General features: G+C 37.6%; 1 protein-coding gene across 1 annotated transcript in view; it reads right to left on the minus strand.

The window, feature by feature from the left end:
• Window positions 1-15551, minus strand: part of SLC39A10 (solute carrier family 39 member 10) — a 155452-nt gene extending 139901 nt beyond the window's left edge. The window contains exon 1 of the mRNA XM_040228893.1: window positions 15491-15551. The gene's annotated coding sequence lies outside the window, so the exon portion shown is untranslated. The remainder of the gene's footprint in view (window positions 1-15490) is intronic.
• Between the last annotated feature and the right edge of the window lie 689 nt (window positions 15552-16240).

A 16240-nucleotide genomic window follows, 5' to 3' on the forward strand; every position in this document is an offset into this window, starting at 1 on the left:
TTGCACTGATCGCTGACGAAGGCTTTCTTATCTCTTCTTGCTATTCTTTGGAACTCTGCATTCAGATGCTTATATCTTTCCTTTTCTCCTTTGCTTTTGGCCTCTCTTCTTCTCACAGCTATTTGTAAGTCCTCCCCAGACAGCCATTTTGCTTTTTTGCATTTCTTTTCCGTGGGGATGGTCTTGATCCCTTAATAATTATTCTTTAGAAATATATGTCTAAAATAGTCTCTCCAGATTGGCGTAACTTGAATTTCTAAGGGTTGTGCTAAGTGTGCTAAGTGTTAGAATTGTATTGAATAGTTAGGTCATTTCCAAATAAAAAAAGATTTTGAAACATTTACTACTAAACACTAATTTCCTTTTACAGAGAAACAAAGAGATTTTGGAGTATAAGTGAATAATGTTTGGTGCTATCCTAAAATGTTCTAAAAAAGCGAGGGTTTTAAAAATTATCACTGGTATTTCTGCTCAACAGTCTATAAAATGCTAATATAAAAGTTAGTTCTTGGTTGCTAGAGGAAAGTAGGAAGTGTGTTTTCAGGTAAAAAAAAAAAAGGGTATGAAAAATACTAAAAAGAGTTATGCATGATCAGGATTTTCTAAAATTGGATTACAATTAGTTAGATAAAGAGATTTTGACACAGCCATAAGAAAACTGGTTAAAGCCAGTTAGGTCCAAGACGGTGGAGCTGACTTTCACTAGACCTTGAGCCTTGTTATATATGCCCATTGTGACATATCAGCAAGCTAAACGATACACCCATCAGCATTGACTAAATCTGACCAAATGTTCTAAACCTTTTTTGATAAAACTTCCTAAATCAAATTCTTTTGAAGTTCTTTTGACCTCTAGCTAACTAGAGGTGCTTCAGAGGGCCCCTGAAACATCCCAAAGAGCGATATTAAACTGTGTTTATTTGGTTGGTTAAATTACATGAAAAAATTATCAAATGAGTAATAAATCTGCTCATGTTATAAGTTATGGTAAAATTACCAATACAGATATCCTAGAAATTACATGGAGTTCTTAACATTCTGATATGTCCTAGTATTCTAATGGAAAACCTGATGACTTCACAAAAGTTAACAGAAGGACTGAATGAACCAGTGAATATGCTTATAACTTTTATAGTTTCTGTCTGAAAAATTACGGGTTTGAATCTTATGTTTTCCGGGAGTAGGGAAAACCTTCCTTTCGAACTAATTATGACAATACTTTGGTAAAATTATACATTGTAAACAAAACAATTATATTTTCTCTCTGACTCCTCCAGAAATTGGAAACTGTTAGGTTTCCAGTGAGTTTATCAAATGAATTAGAAAGGTTATCTCACTAACATGTACAAAAATCTCAAGGAATTTTTGAGACCTTAAAAAAGGAAAGAATTCACTTAGATTTGTTAGGCAAAATCTGTGATAAGCCTTTGGTGTGAGTTTCCCAGCCTTGTTTTATTTTAAAATTTCAGTCTGAGACTCTATAAATGTTTCAACAAAATAAAAAGTCTATGATCAATTATGGTTATATAAATCATCAGGCCAAAATTAGTGAGAACAGACTTATGTTGCAAACAAACTAGCCTTAATTTGGTTATATTTGATAAAAATGAGGGCAATTTTAGGGAGAAAAAGATGTTTCAATAAATATTGAACCCCAGTTTGTTAATGAAGGTCTGCATGTAGTAAGACTCATTTCTTGGATAATTCTTTGCTGTTATGTGATATTAATGTAAAATTTAATTCTTAGAAAACACCCTAAGTTTGTTTCTGAAGCTTATCTCAGTAATCTTATCTTTGGATGAAGATCAGATACCTCATGACCTGCAACCAGGACTGAAAAAAGACATAATTTAAGGGACTGTCTCCAACTTGGATGAAAGGACTTTTTTTATCAGGAGAAACTACAATACACCAGGATGAGAAGACAACATCAGAGGTAGACAGCTTGCCCAAGATGCTGGACCTGATTCGTATGATCATTCTAATGTTTTCTTGACTTCTTAGACCTTTGCATATAAATCAAATGCTTTTTTATCATAGGCCTGATTCTATGCTAGTTTTAGCAATCCATTTGTTGGGTTTTGGGCCAATTACCTGTGTCTAGTTCTAGGTTAACTTCATAAATGTCTCTACTACAAGACTCTAACTGGTTGGCCTTGAAAAAATTTACTTAAAAAAAAATTACAGTCATATTCAGGTCACTGTGATGTTACTAGATGGAATCTCCTCACTAGGCCAATTAATAATGCCTGCTCTGACTCTGGCCATAAATTTGAGCTTTTTTCTGTTACTCAAACTCAATCAGAGCAACAGGAAAATTTTCAGCAAAGGAAGAAAAAATCTCCCACAATTATGGGATGGATTTATATAGATAACACCAGGCTATGGTAATTTAGGTTTAAAGTCTCCTCTGTGTTGGAAACAATTAAATCATACTAAGGATAATCAGTCTAGTAACACTAGAAAACTGGGCTATGTGCCTTATAGATGGTGGTGCCAATATGTAATTTCCCTGGAAGATAAAGATTCTACAGAGTAGACTAAGTCAGATGACCTGAGACATACTGGGCTACATCTAATGGAAGCTCTTAACTTAAGTCTTACTTGTGACTTTACTAATACTGCTGGCTATGTTATTTGTATTTCACCTGTTTTATAAAATTACTGTTTCTTACACTGCCAAATGTGTGACTGAGGCCTCTGATAGAATAATGTATAGTTCCATATGAGATCGATGATGGTAACAGTGTAACTCTAGATATGGGAAGAAGCAAAAAGAAGAAATATTTTCTTGGACCAAGAGGCTAGTAAGACAGGTGGTCCAGAGAATTTTGGATACCGTTTCATGGCCTAGTCCAGTAAAGCACATTTGAGTGGCCTGTCAGCAAAATCTTTGCCAAACCTGAGAATGGACAGTCTCAGCACCATGAGATAAAATGGTCATGAAATGCCCCCCTCAAAATCATGGTCAAGTTTAAGAGCAAAAAGGGGCTCTGCCAACTGAAAACTGACACTTGCCATCTACATCTACAAAGATTAAATCATGGCCACTGCAACCACTGACCTTCAAATCCCCTGAAAGGAGTTCAGGGTGAAAATCAGGAATGAGGCACTCTGTGCTCTGGGAAAAACTGGCAGGACAGGCCTTCAGATAGATCTTTTCAGGAGAAGATTTTATGAGCTCCAATTCTTGCATTGTCTCATACCTAGAGAAACACTGACGTCATTGATGGTGACATCTGCTTTGGCTATTAAGAAAAAATTTACAATTAAAAGTCAAAATAGAGCAGTGACAATTCAGACATCCTGGGAAATAACTATTTTCCAGATATCCTGAGAAATTATATTATGGGTGTAATTTCAGATTAGACATTGTATTGCTAAACACTTGAGTTTTCTGAGTCATGTCAGGCTTAGATGCCACCATTCTCAAAACAATGTCTGCTGGAAGCTAGTAACTGCAGCCTTACTTTTTATAAAACTAGGCAACTGGCTACCTGGCTACAAGTCTCCCTGAAGTGCCAGGTCCAGACTAGGTTTCAGGCCTATTCTTCTAAAAAGAAATGAGGTTTATTTTGTCTATTAAAATTCCTCCTCCAGGAATTTATCCCTCCTCCAGCTAGTTCTAATTGGGTCTGTTACAACAAAATGGCAGACCAAGGGATTGAGATTTAATTATACAAAGCTCAGATCTAGGACTTAGAACTCAGGAATACTTCCAATTCAGTGTCTATTCTCCAAGTTGAGGCAGTCCTATGCCCCATTTTGACAGGAGTTATCGTAGTCATAGGGCTTTCCTGGTGGCTCAAAAGTTAAAGTGTTTGCCTGCAATGCGGGAGACCTGGGTTCGATCCCTGAGTTGGGAAGATTCCCTGGAGAAGGAAATGGCAACCCACTCCAGTATTCTTATCTGGAGAATCCCATGGACAGAGGGGCCTGGTGGGCTACAGTCCACGGGTCGCAAAGAGTCGGACACGACTGAGTGACTCTTGGTATTGGTATCATAGTCATAGCTACCCCACATCTAAGGCCCGGGGCAGCGGCCGAGAGGAGCTACCCCAGGTCCAAGGAGTGGTGGTTGCGCAGGTGCAGGAGAGCTGAGAGGAGCTACTCCACGTGCAAGGTCAAGAGGGGCGGTGGTGAGGAGATACCCATCCTCCAAGGTAAGGAGCAGCAGCTGTGCTTTGCTGGAGCAGCTGTGAAGAGATACCCCACGTCCAAGGTAAGAGAAACCCAAGTAAAATGGTAGGTGTTGCAAGAGGGCATCAGAGGGCAGACACACTGAAACCATACTCACAGAAAACTAGTCAATCTAATCACACTAGGACCACAGCCTTGTCTAACTCAGTGAAACTAAGCCATGCCCTGGGCGGGGGGCAGCATGTGGTCCACTGGAGAAGGGAATGGCAAACCACTTCAGTATTCTTGCCTTGAGAATCCCATGAACAGTATGAAAAGGCAAAATGATAGGATACTGAAAGAACTCCCCAGGTCAGTACGTGCCCAATATGCTACTGGAGATCAGTGGAGAAATAACTCCAGAAAGAATGAAGGGATGGAGCCAAAGCAAAAACAATACCCAGTTGTGCATGTGACTGGTGATAAAAGCAAGATCCGATGCTGTAAAGAGCAATATTGCATAGGAACCTGGAATGTCAGGTCCATGAATCAAGGCAAATTGGAAGTGGTCAAACAAGAGATGGCAAGAGTGAACGTCGATATTCTAGGAATCAGCGAACTAAAATGTACTGGAATGGGTGAATTTAACGCAGATGACCATTATATCTACTACTGCAGGCAGGAATCCCTCAGAAGAAATGGAGTAGCCATCATGGTCAACAAAAGAGTCCGAAATGCAGTACTTGGATGCAATCTCAAAAGCGACAGAATGATCTGTGTTTGTTTCCAAGGCAAACCATTCAATATCACAGTATCCAAGTCTATGCCTCAACCAGTAATGCTGAAGAAGCTGAAGTTGAACAGTTCTATGAAGACCTACAAGACCTTTTAGCACTAACACCCAAAACAGATGTCCTTTTCATTATAGGGGACTGGAATGCAAAAGCAGGAAGTCAAGCAACACCTGGAGTAAAGGGCAAATTTGGCCTTGGAATACGGAATGAAGCAGGGCAAAGGCTAATGGAGTTTTGCCAAGAGAACGCACTGGTCATAGCAAACATCCTCTTCCAACAACACAAGAGAAGACTCTACACATGGACATCACCAGATGGTCAACACCGAAATCAGATTGATTATATTCTTTCCAGCCAAAGATGGAGAAGCTCTATACAGTCAGCAAAAACAAGACCAGGAGGTGACTGTGGCTCAGATCATGAACTCCTTATTGCCAAATTCAAACTTAAATTGAAGAAAGTAGGGAAAACCACTAGACTATTCAGGTATGACCTAAATCAAATCCCTTTGATTATACAGTGGAAGTGAGAATAGATTTAAGGGCCTAGATCTGATAGATAGAGTGCCTGATGAACTATGGACTGAGGTTTGTGACATTGTACAGGAGACAGGAATCAAGAGCATCCCCATGGAAAAGAAATGCAAGAAAGCAAAATGGCTGTCTGGGGAGGCCTTACAAATAGCTGTGAAAAGAAGAGAAGTGAAAAGCAAAGGAGAAAAGGAAAGATATAAGCATCTGAATGCAGAGTTCCAAAGAATAGCAAGAAGAGAAAAGAAAGCCTTCCTCAGGGATCAATGCAAAGAAATAGAGGAAAACAGCAGAATGGGAAAGACTAGAGATCTCTTCAAGAAAATTAGAGATACCAAGGGGACATCTCATGCAAAGATGGGCTCGATAAAGGACAGAAATGGTATGGACCTAACAGAAGCAGAAGATATTAAGAAGAGGTGGCAAGAATACACAGAAGAACTGTACAAAAATATCTTCATGACCGAGATAATCATGATGATGTGATCACTCACCCAGAGCCAGACATCCTGGAATGTGAAGTCAAGTGGGCCTTAGAAAGCGTCACTACAAACAATGCTAGTGGAGGTGATGGAATTCCAGTTGAGCTATTTCAAATCCTGAAAGATGATGCTGTGAAAGTGCTGCACCCAATATGCCAGCAAATTTGGAAAACTCAGCAGTGGCCACAGGACTGGAAAAGGTCAGTTTTCATTCCAATCCCAAAGAAAGGCAATGCCAAAGAATGCTTAAACTACCGCACAATTGCACTCATCTCACATGCTAGTAAAGTAATGCTCAAAATTCTCCAAGCCAGGCTTCAGCAATACATGAACCGTGAACTCCCTGATGTTCAAGCTGGTTTTAGAAAAGGCAGAGGAACCAGAGATCAAATTGTCAATATCCACTGGATCATGGAAAAAGCAAGAGAGTTCCAGAAAAACATCTATTTCTGCTTTATTGACTATACCAAAGCCTTTGATTGTGTGGATCACAATAAACTGTGGAAAATTCTCAAAGAGATGGGAATACCAAACCACCTAACCTGCCTCTTGAGAAATCTGTATGCAGATCAGGAAGCAAGAGTTAGAACTGGACATGGAACAACAGACTGGTTCCAAATAGGAAAAGGAGTATGTCAAGGCTGTATATTATTTAACTTCTATGCAGAGTACATCAAGAGAAACGCCGGACTGGAAAAAACACAAGCTGGAATCAAGATTTCTGGGAGAAATATCAATAACCTCAGATATGCAGATGACACCACCCTTATGGCAGAAAGTGAAGAGGAGCTAAAGAGCCTCTTGATGAAGGTGAAAGAGGAGAGTGAAAAAGTTGGCTTAAAGCTCAACATTCAGAAAATGAAGGTCATGGCATCCGGTCCCATCACTTCATGGGAAATAGATGGGGAAACAGTAGAAACAGTGTCAGACTTTATCTTTTGGGGCTCCAAAATCACTGCAGATGGTGACTGAAGCCATGAAATTGAAAGACGCTTACTCCTTGGAAGAAAAGTTAAGACCAACCTAGATAGCATATTGAAAATCAGAGATATTACTTTGCCAACAAAGGTCCATTTAGTCAAGGCTATGGTTTTTACAGTGGTCATGTATGAATGCAAGAGTTGGACTGTGAAGAAAGCTGAGTGCCGAAGAATTGATGCTTTTGAACTGTGGTGTTGGAGAAGACTCTTGAGAGTCCCTTGGACTGCAAGGAGAACCAACCAGTCCATTCTACAGGAGATCAGCCCTGGGTGTTCTTTGGAAGGAATGATGCTAAAGCTGAAACTCCAGTACTTTGGCCACCTCATGCGAAGAGTTGACTCATTAGAAAAGGCTCTGATGCTGGGAGGCATTGAGGGCAGCAGGAAAAGTGGATGACAGAGGATGACATGGCTGGATGCCATCACCAACTCGATGACATGAGTTTAAGTGAACTCCGGGAGATGGTGATGGATAGGGAGGCCTGGTGTGTTGCAATTCATGGAGTTGCGAAGAGTCGGACACGACTGAGCGAGTGAACTGAACTAAATCATAGTCATAGTTGCCCAGTTCCCTAAATTAAAACTGAGTAGGATTCTGTGGGGCTCTGGAGTTCAGATCTGTTGTGTGTTCTCCATTTCTAATCTGTAGGATATAGGGTTCATTCAGCCTCCTTCAACTTTCCTGAGTTCCAATGGATGTATTCAAACAATTGCTAATCAGGAAAGTGAGGGGATACAGAAACAGAGGAGAAACAATCAAATGGTGATACAGCCTTGAGACAGGCTCCTGGTTTCTACTCAAAGAAATATGCATAACAAAGTCTTTGAATTCTTCTCCAGAACTGGACCCCCCCAACCAGGTGGAGGATGGTAACTTCAGACTAAACACAAGATTCCTGGAGCACAGCTCTGTTTCTTCACCACCAACCAATCCAAAAATTAAAATTAAAAAAAAGTCACAAACCCTGCAGCCCTCACCCCAAATGTTGCCTCCTGTTTCTGGGGACCAGTGATGACCAGCCTGTTAGGTCTCCTATTTGGCCCCTTTCTATTTCATCTCTGAGAGGAGCCAACAGTTTCAAACTAAAATGCTGTTATTACATGGGTGAATGTTGATTTCAGGCAAAAAATACCTTGATTTAGATCAGGTAGAAAGAGACTTCTGCTCTGTTGGGCAGGACTATGCCCATGCACAGCAGGAAGAAGTTACAGAAGAAAGAGACCTCTGCCCCAGTTCCCAAGAAGTATCTTGAGTATGAAGTCTCTCGGGGGGAGTTGTCAGGGGAAGCACACTGAAACCGCCCACCCTGGCCAGGCACCACAGTAACCATTTGCATGAGTTGTTTTATGACAGCAGATCCTGATAAGGAATACAGAACTATTAAGCCACCACCAACCGGAAGAGTTTGGGAAAGGTCGAAAGGAGACACCGGGTGTCTGTCCAGTTTCCAGAATCCCTCTGCTAGCATCCATCTTGGCTGAGCAATGCATGCACCACCAGGAAAGACTCTGAATTAAAATGATTGGCCAAAGACCTTCCGAAAACTAATCCCATCACTGTTCTCCTGGGTTCCCTTACTCTACTGCTCTCCACCTGGGTGCCCTTCCCAATAAAATCTCTTGCTTTGTCAGCACATGTCTCCTTGGACAATTCTTTTCCGAGTGTTAGACAAGAGCCCAGTTTTGGGCCCTGGAAGGGGTCCCCTTTCCTGCAACAGATGGATCTAGAGGGCCCTATGCTAAGGGAAATAAGTTAGACAAAGACAAATACTGTATGATCTCACTTTATATGTGGAATCTGAAAAACAAACAAACACAACAGAAACAGACAGAGATACTGAGAGCAAACTGGTGATTGCCAGGGTGGCAGGAGGAGTTGGAGAGGGTGGGTGAAATAGCTGAAGGGGATTGAGAGATACAGACTTTCAGCTACAAAATAACTAAGTTGCAAGTATAAGGTAAATACAGGGAATAGAGTCAATAATACTGTAGTAATTTTGTACTGGGATATGTAGTTACTAGACTTTTTGTTGTGATCATTTAGTAACGTATTTGATTGTTGGAGTACTATGTTGTGCACCTGAAACTAACATAATGTTGTATGTCAATTGTATTTCATTAAATAAGTAAATAAGAAGAGTAGCACAAGCAAAACAAAATTATCTATTTTGTAATTCCCTGACCTGATTGATACTGATAATGAATCAAGAGTATCAGATAATTTATCATTTGCTTACTTAATGGAAAATATGTTATAAGGAAAGTTTGTACTGGTGATCATTTTCACAGAAAAGTTATTTTTACCAAGCATTTATTGTTCTATGGAAGAGGGGGAAAACTTTGGTTTTTGACAGTCACCATTTCTGCTTCAGTTTTATACATTTACAGGAATATTAGTCAAGAAAGTCTAATCAATTTATTGTGTCAGACAGTCTTCTGCATCTAAAGCTTATTTTTGCTCTAGAATGCATTCTGCTAAAAAATGACTTTTCTAATTATTGTTGGTTTTCTCAGATCTCCCACTAATATCTTCTGCACGTCTGCTCATCAAGTTGCATAGATTTCCGAATGAGATTAGCAGTCTTAACAACTTTGCTACTAGCTATACCAATAGCATCTTTTAAGGGTGCTTTGCTTATCTTCTGGTTTAGCAAATGCTTTACTGTTTTAGTATCATTTAGTATGCAAAACAATCTGGAATTTGCATCTGAAACATATAAGTTTCTCATTTTTTAAAAACCATACAAAAATAATTAATGATAATAATAAATGCCTGAAGGAATTTAATTTTACTATATTTATTCCAATTACTGGAATATTGTAAAGAAAGCAGTCATATAAGTCTTTCTAAAACATTTATACTCATGCATATATCATTTAAATTATATACATATATTTAGTAGTATATTCATATATATTCAGAGAAGGTCTTAAAGAATCTGGGAAAGATTTGGTGGGAAAGTTGACAAATCACTTTTCTGTGGCTTAAAAAAATATATAACTTCCCTCAAGAATTGAAGGACTAATTTTGAGATAAGGTTTTTTTTTTCAAGAAAATATCTTCTCACTTCTAATATACTGTCATCCTCACAATAACACAGAAAATAGGATAGTTGCTGAGCTTTTCCACTTAAAATAGTTTCCTCTTTCAATATATAGAACTATTTTAAAAAAGACTGAGAATATTACTTTCTAAAATGCTTTTGTTATTTGATGTATTACATCATTTTTTTCATATCCTTTTCCATTTTAGTTTGTTACAGGATATTGAATATAGTTCCCTGTGCTATACAGTAGGACCTTGTGGTTTATCCTTTCTGAATATAAGAGTTTGCATTTGCTAATCCCAAACTCCCAATCCAATCCTCCCCTACTCTCTCTCCCCCACTGACTACCACAAGTCTGTTCTTCATGTCTGCGAATTTGTTTCATAGTTAAGTTCATTTGTGTCATATTTTAGGTTCCACATATAAGTGATATCATACAATATTTGTTTTTTTCTTTCTTACTTTTTTTTTGGCTGCTCCACACAGCATATAGGATCTTAGTTTTCGGACCAAGGATCAAATTTGTGCTCCCTGCACTGGAAGCACAGAGTCTTATCACTGGACCACTAGAGAAGTCCTATCTTTCTCTTTCTGACTTACTTTTCTTAGTATGATGATCTTTGTGTATCCATATAGTTGCAAATGGCATTATTTCACTCTTTTTATGGTTGAGTAATATCCCACTGTATACATATACTATATCTCCTTTATCCATTCATCTGTTGATGGACAGTTAGGTTTCTTTCCATGTCTTGTTTATTTTATTTTATTTTTATTTATTTTTTTGTCTTGTTTATTTTAAATAGTGCTCCTGTGAACATAGGGGTGCATGTATCTTTTCAAATTGTAGTTTTGTTCAGATTTATGCCCAGGATTAGAGTTGCAGGATCATATGGTAACTCTATTTTTGTACACTTACATCTTTAGCATTTCTGTCATCTGTATCTACTTCAAAAAGAGTAACATGACTTTTTTTATACTAAGTGGAATTTAATTTGCTTTAAAATTTTTTTGGGGGGGAAGGGGAAGCAACAGGTACTCAGAGTATTGAATCTTGCAAGTATAGTTTCTTTTTCACTTTGAGGAGATTATCTTTTCACTCTAATTTTTTTCTTTCTTCCTTCTTTCCTCCCTCCTTCCTTTTCTCCCTTCTTTTCTTTCTTCTTTCCTCAAACTTTCCTTCCTCCTTCCTTTCCTTCCTTCCTCTCTTCCCTCTTTCCTTTTCTCTCCACTTTCTCTCTTTTTTTGAAAGAAGGTGGCTTAAAAGAAGGCAATCACTGAGTCCTGAACCTGTTAAAGGGTATTAGTAAATTTTAGTAAGACACTGGAGTCATTTAGAAGCCATATGTAGCTTTATATATTTTTGAGAGGAGGAGTATTGCACATTTTGTTGACTTCAGTACCAGGCTCATGACTGGATAACTATAAATTATTGAAAATCACAACCCTTGTTGGGAAACTAAATCAGAGTCTAGAACATCAGGAGAATTGGGTAGTCCTGCTGCTGCTGCTGCTAAGTCACGTCAGTCGTGTCCAACTCTGTGTGACCCCATAGATGGCAGCCCAACAGACTCCTCCATCCCTGGGATTCTCCAGGCAAGAACACTGGAGTGGGTTGCCCTTTCCTTCTCCAATGCATGAAAGTGAAAACTGAAAGGGTAGTCCTAAGGCTATGTTTTTTCCAGTGGTCATGTATGGATGTGAGAGTTGGATTGTGAAGAAAGCTGAGCACTGAAGAATTGATGCTTTTGAACTGTGGTGTTGAAGAAGACTCTTGAGAGTCCCTTGGACTGCAAGGAGATCAAACCAGTCTATCCTAAAGGAGATCAGTCCTGGGTGTTCGTTGGAGGGACTGATGCTGAAACCAAAACTCCAATACTTTGGCCACCTCATGAGAAGAGCTGACTCATTGGAAAAGACTCTGATGCTGGGAGGGATTGCGGGCAGGAGGAGAAGGGGATGACAGAGGATGAGATGGCTGGATGGCATCACCGACTCGATAGACATGGGTTTGAGCGAACTCCGGGAGTTGGTGATGGACAGGGAGGCCTGGCGTGCTATGATTCATGGGGTTGCAAAGAGTCGGACATGACTGAGTGACTGAACTGAACTGAACTGAGCTGAATGTTCATTTTGAACTCTACAGACACTGTGAGAGGGAGTAAATACTCTTCACTGTGCAAAAAGGAGAAGTCTATCATCTTACTTGTTTGATATCCTAATATGGTTAGAGGTCAAAACAGGAAGTGCCATTGTTAACAGGGAGAAACATGAGAGTTCTGTTCTTAAAAACACCTTGAACCTCCTTACCCATGAGGACATTCTGAATGCAGGAACTTTGGGTGGGACCATATGAATTCCTGCATTATCTTCAATCAGTGTGGTAAAGTTTGTTTTTGTTTTAAAATCAGTTAAAGGAAAGATATTTGCCATTTCAGAGGAGAACAACATTCAGTTCCTTTTAGAGTTTTATGAGCATCTGTGATCGTTTGCCATATGTGGCTAAAAAATGACCAGTACTGATGAAATACCATTTTATTTTTAGAGAAAAGCTTCAGCACACTTTCCCAAAATAATTTCTTAAAAAACAAAAAAAAACCTTTGCTTCCTTTCAGGAAGTTTTGTCTATGGCTAAATGTGGGTGCATATACTTTCATGATAAAGACCATCATTTTACCTAAATATGCTGATGGTAAAAGCCTTAAGAGCTATGGACTCTGGAACTAGTGAAGTAGAATTCCATTTCCTAGGTTCCTTGTGCATAAATATTGTCATTCTTATAACACTTGTTGGCTTGAAATAATAGTTTAAACAAAGATGAAAATGTCATAAACCTAAAAAATAAAGGTGAAGAAAGAAATAATGTGGTAATTAGATGTTTTAATCTCTAAACTTTCATTTCCAGTCTTTCAAGTTTTCTCTTAGACCATGTCCGATGGTAAACAAATATTTTAAAACAAATCTAATCATTCAATATAAGGATAGGCATACATTTTTTACAGGTAAATGAATCCAAGCCACTTTTTCTATTTTCCTAATGAAATAAGACTATTTCAAACAAATATTATATAATAGATTGAGAGAACATTTTCAGCTCAGATGCTTAATTAGAAGTTTGTCTTTACTGGTAAGTCATCATCGTACTAAAAATACTGCTTAATACACTGCAGAATATGTATACTTACAGCTGATTCACATTATTGTACAGCAGAAACCAACACAACATTGTAAAGCAATTACCCTCCAATTAAAAATAAATTTTAAACAATTAAAAAGTTAACAAAATACAGTACAGAATTGAAGACAAAATCCCCAGATAATGGACCAGGAAACTAAGATAAAACTTGTCTCTATACAAACTCAGATCCAGTTAGGAACTTGACCATTTTATGTATCTTTCTTTGTGGTCTTAAATACATTGAGTTCAGAGCTCCTTATGCATTTATTTCTTCATTCAACCTGTAGAAAAAGGTTTTCTGATCTACCCAGCATAGAATATGATACTTCCCGCCTTAAAGAAAAATAAGGAGCGTTCTGCAAAACTACTGAACTAGTGTAAGAACAGGGGATGTTGTACCAAATCTCATAATCCAATAATCAGTTAGAACCTTCTTTAGTTTTTTTCTACTATCAAAATGTGGAAGGGGTGAAGTTGTAGGACCTGGATGAAACTCCCAAGAGCTCTCTTTATTTCACATATGTTATTGTAACAGAATTTGCTTAAAATTACATTTTTTAATATGTAAAAAACAAGAGAAGCAGCAAGAATGATTACATTAAAAGAGGGTAAGGGGGTAAACCTAGAGTCTCCATGTTTCAGAGTCTGATGTGGTCACAGGGCTATTTAGCTTAGCCCCTTGCCTTTTCTCTTTCCAAGATCATGGTGCTTCTGTTCACTTTTTGTTTTACAAGGAGAGTTGAACATTTAATGCTTTTTAAAATTTCTTAATGCAGTAGGAATTTTGAAATAGATGGGAATTGAAAAGGGAGAAAACACTCAAATGCAGGATAAAAGACTGATTTTTAAGTTGATATTTAAAAAATTGTGGGATTCTTATAGGGAGAAATTAAAAATCTTAAAAATCTTTAAATTTAAAATATTTTACAGTTTACAAAGCACTTCAAGTAAAATTATTTTATTTGAATGCTCAATAAGGGAAGAGTAGGACTATAGCTTGAGTTCCTGGCAGAGCTGTGACCCCACATCTTGCTTCCTAGTCTAAGACTCTGTATTCTCTCTTTCTCTCTCACTTGCTTTTCTCCCTCTCCCTCTCTTTCTCTTTCCCATTCTGTCCTCCCAACCTCCCATGATTGATTCTGAAACGTACTTTATGGATGTTTAACAACATAAAAAATTAAGCTTTTTGAGGGCAAATTCAGTGTTATATTTTGCATCTCTAGTATCTAACCCAACATAAATACTCAGCTAAATACTTGTTTAATGAATGAATGAAATAAAGTAAGACAATTGAAATGGAAATGACTTTTCAAGTAATAAATAAGAAAATGAAAATAAAAGAGCAATATTATAGAAAAAGACAACTATTTAGAATATCAAGTACTATATTAGACACTATCTTTTTATCTGTCATCTATTTTGTTAGTCTTATTCAAGATAATACAATTTATTATATGTTATTATTTATAAATTTTCATGTTACTGTCATAATTATAATTAGAAAAATTGGTCCTGTTTTGTTTACAAATGGAATTCAGAATTCATTCTTTAGTAATATAAAGTTCATTGGAAGACAACAAATAAAAATGGTCATACTTACCTATCACATCTGGGAGAATAAAAGATTGTGATCATTAACTCATATTTAAAACCATTTTTCTTATTTAGTCACTCATATTTTCTTTATACATTTCACAGGTTTAAAGCATCAGCGGATCATTATCATATTTTTCCATCAGTATGGCTTATCCATGACCAGATTTCAATTGACCAGGCTAAGATAAAAAAGTTTCTCTTATATAGCTTTTCCTACTTGCATGTCTAGATAAAGATCTTAATGTGAGGACATTTATTTTAGTTCTACAAAGTCTCTATAGGTAAATATTTGTGTATGTGACTTGGAAGAGAATTTAGAGGAAGAACTAATTTATTATTTATATAAGACTAGTTACTGGCTTCACGTATCACCCAGATATACCAAGGAAAGAGAATCTCAAACAATACACAAATTTTACAAAGCCAAATCTACACATCCAATAAAGATGAAATACCCAGCATCTGATTGAGATTCTTAGATTCATACCAAAAAGAAAATAACAAAAAATGGCCTAAGCTTCAACTTTGCTAACTTAATTACTGTTGTTAAGAAACACTGCATGATGCCATCTAGTGACAAATAATCAACCTATGATTAATCACTTAGAAATGATGGGTCAAGGAGGTGAAATTCCCAGGATTTTAGTTGTAAAGGGGGAAAAACCTTCTGAAAGAATTACATTTGGTAGATTAGTTTTGTTTCTCCAGGTGTATGAAAATTTATCACTGATCTGCAATATGGGAATTTTTATATTGTCACCTACCTCCAAATCTGCACTTCCACCTCCTCGGCTTCTGCCTTTCACCATCCAGTCTGCAGTTGAACTTAGAAGTGAGGGGTGCTGTCCACGTTGCAGCCCCCGGTACAGTGACAGGTGGTGGAGGTGGAGCCCTTTAGAAAGCAGTCTCAACAAATGTTTTGCTTTGTTTTGTTTTTAAAAAAAGTGCTTCAAAAAAGGGAACCAAGATGATTCCTGAAACAATCTGTGCCCAATTAAAAATAATAACAACAATAATAAATAAACTGTTGAAAGTTCAAAGAGTAAAACTAAAATAGGGACCAGAGGATATCATCTTTGTGCAGATCCAATGCTACGCTGATTCTTGAACCAAGTCCTCACAGAAAATGCCAGAGACCTCTCTCTCTGAAAGGCTGTATGCAGCATTATGCCCTAAGGAAATTAATTTTCTCCAACATTTCTCATCTTTTGTAAACATATGGCAAAGATTTTTATTTTAAAGAGAAAGACCAAAGATCTGTCAACTGTGGGATTCTCACAGTCCAATAGTTTCTTTTGGTTAATTTTTTACAGCTAGATTAACCAGTGCTGCTGCCATAGGTATAAGAAAACAAGACACTTTGCTGTGTTCACATATATCTGATTAAAGCTCAATAGGAATATTTTGGGTGCCTTGGAAAAATATCAAGCTAAAAAATCTTGGTGAAAAAAAAGCTTATCAAAATCTCCAGCTTCAAGTGTGTTTAGTTGTTTTCATTTCATTGTTGCCTACAT

This window comes from Oryx dammah, unplaced genomic scaffold, assembly GCF_014754425.2.
Source record: "Oryx dammah isolate SB20612 unplaced genomic scaffold, SCBI_Odam_1.1 HiC_scaffold_27, whole genome shotgun sequence".
Lineage (NCBI taxonomy): Eukaryota > Metazoa > Chordata > Mammalia > Artiodactyla > Bovidae > Oryx > Oryx dammah.